A 2,044-nucleotide genomic window follows, 5' to 3' on the forward strand; every position below is an offset into this window, starting at 1 on the left:
TATGTATATATGTTCAGATCTCGACGACAATACAACCTTTGGCTCTGATACCAATCGTAATACCCCAAAATTCTGACCCTGAGATCACATTAAGGTACTAGTCATTTTAAATAGCTTTAAAACTTGAAGACAAAATGTTTTACTAAAAGTGCATAAAACTTCATTAAAAACACTCTTATTAAAAACATGCAATATTCGGATATCCATAATTTTAAAATAAAACATTCCTTTAAATGCATGTAAACACACAAAACTACTTTCAGTCTCAAATCATAATAAAACACTTTTAAAATCACATAAAGAAAAATGTTAAATAAAAACTATGATGCTTACTTCCCTTGATCGTAATAAGGTTAAATGGCTCTCATGATATACATTTCCCTTCTTGCTTGTGTTAGGGTTTTATGCCCTAATTAAAACTCAATTTCTTTGTAATCTCATTTTATTATAAATAAAAGAATAGTAATAATTTTTTTTGACTTGGTTAATCACTTTGCTCACATATTTTATTTTCAAGATTATTTGTTTAATATAAACTTCTATTAAATCCCGAACCTATAGCTAATCATATTTATAGTGATGTAATCACAATGGAATATAAGTATGATTATATGTTCAAAATGAGTTAGTCCTAAGATTAGTCAGTGCACAGGATTTACACTGACTTTCCAATCTATGATATGATCTGGTTACACATTGCAGTGTTATGTTCTTTCCAGAACATTAGCAAAGTAGATAAGATCGAATGTATTTGTTACATCAAACTTGACCGATATTGACTTTGGATAGATAAGTAAATGAATCGTTATTATCTAACATAATCATATCATAAAATTGATCATAGGTCATTTCAATCTCAATTCTGAGTGATTAGTATTCTAAGTTATTGTATTTTTCAAGTCCTTTGATTTGTTCGTTACCAGCTTACCCTACAGACTAGCCCATACTTACATCTTGGGAACTTGGTAGTATAATTGAGTAAGAGTGTTAATCATAGATATGAACATCTATGGCTTCTTGATTAAGAATTGAAATAATTATCACCTTATAGCTTGATTCAATGTGCGAAATGATTGAGTACTCATTTCTGTGATTAAAGTTCACCGAAATATCATTTACAAGGAACTTAGTGGTATTTAAGGATAAAATACAATGAGGAGTAAAACGGTAATTTGTACTCAACTCGGTTTTAGATCATCTATAGAGGATTGAATGAAAAAATTTGGTTGTAATAATGGATAAAGTATTTACTTCATGTGTAAAGCGTTCTATGAGTTCAAGAGTGCAATTCCTAGTCACGAGAAATTAATGGTAGTGAAATTATTCAATAATAGTTTTAGGGTAACTTATTAGAGCTTGAATTCATGGGTCCATTGTCCCCACAATGTCTTTGATTAAATTATCTAGATAGTCTCCATTAATTGATTTAATTATCAATTAGGATTGTCAAAATTGTTTTGTGTCAATTTTGGACAATTTTACTAAGATGTGGAATTTATAGAAAAAGAGAGAAATTAAGGCAAATTTATTAATTATGACAACCCTGTGGTGTTCGGCCATATAGGGCATTTTTAAGCTATTATTTTAATTTTGTAATTAAGTAAAATTAACCCTAAAGTGTTGCTATAAATAGGTGCTTAAGTCTAGTGTTTTTGAGAAGAGAAAAAAAAATTTCTTAGAGCCTTTATTCTTTGGAAAAAAACTATACAAAAGACCTAACTTGGTCGCCCAACACTCTCTTCTTCTCCATAAATTCCAATCTCACGTGTTGAGAATTGCCCACCCTAGTCTATGTGATCAAAGGAAATTGTGGAAGCTTGTGTAGTTTGAAGATCCAGTTCACTCTCTTGTCATTACTCTGCGACATAAATGAACAAGGGTTAGAGAGAGTGATGGATGAAGTCTTAATATCTGCTGCGCAGAAGTAAGATTCTTAAACTCTGTTATTTATTTTATTTTATGAAATTCATTAGAAACATAGTTCTAGCTTGTTTTATATGTTTATTTATTTAATATATGAAACATACATGAAAATACTGTATAA

Source organism: Humulus lupulus, chromosome 3 (genome assembly GCF_963169125.1).
Source record: "Humulus lupulus chromosome 3, drHumLupu1.1, whole genome shotgun sequence".
Classification (NCBI taxonomy): domain Eukaryota; kingdom Viridiplantae; phylum Streptophyta; class Magnoliopsida; order Rosales; family Cannabaceae; genus Humulus; species Humulus lupulus.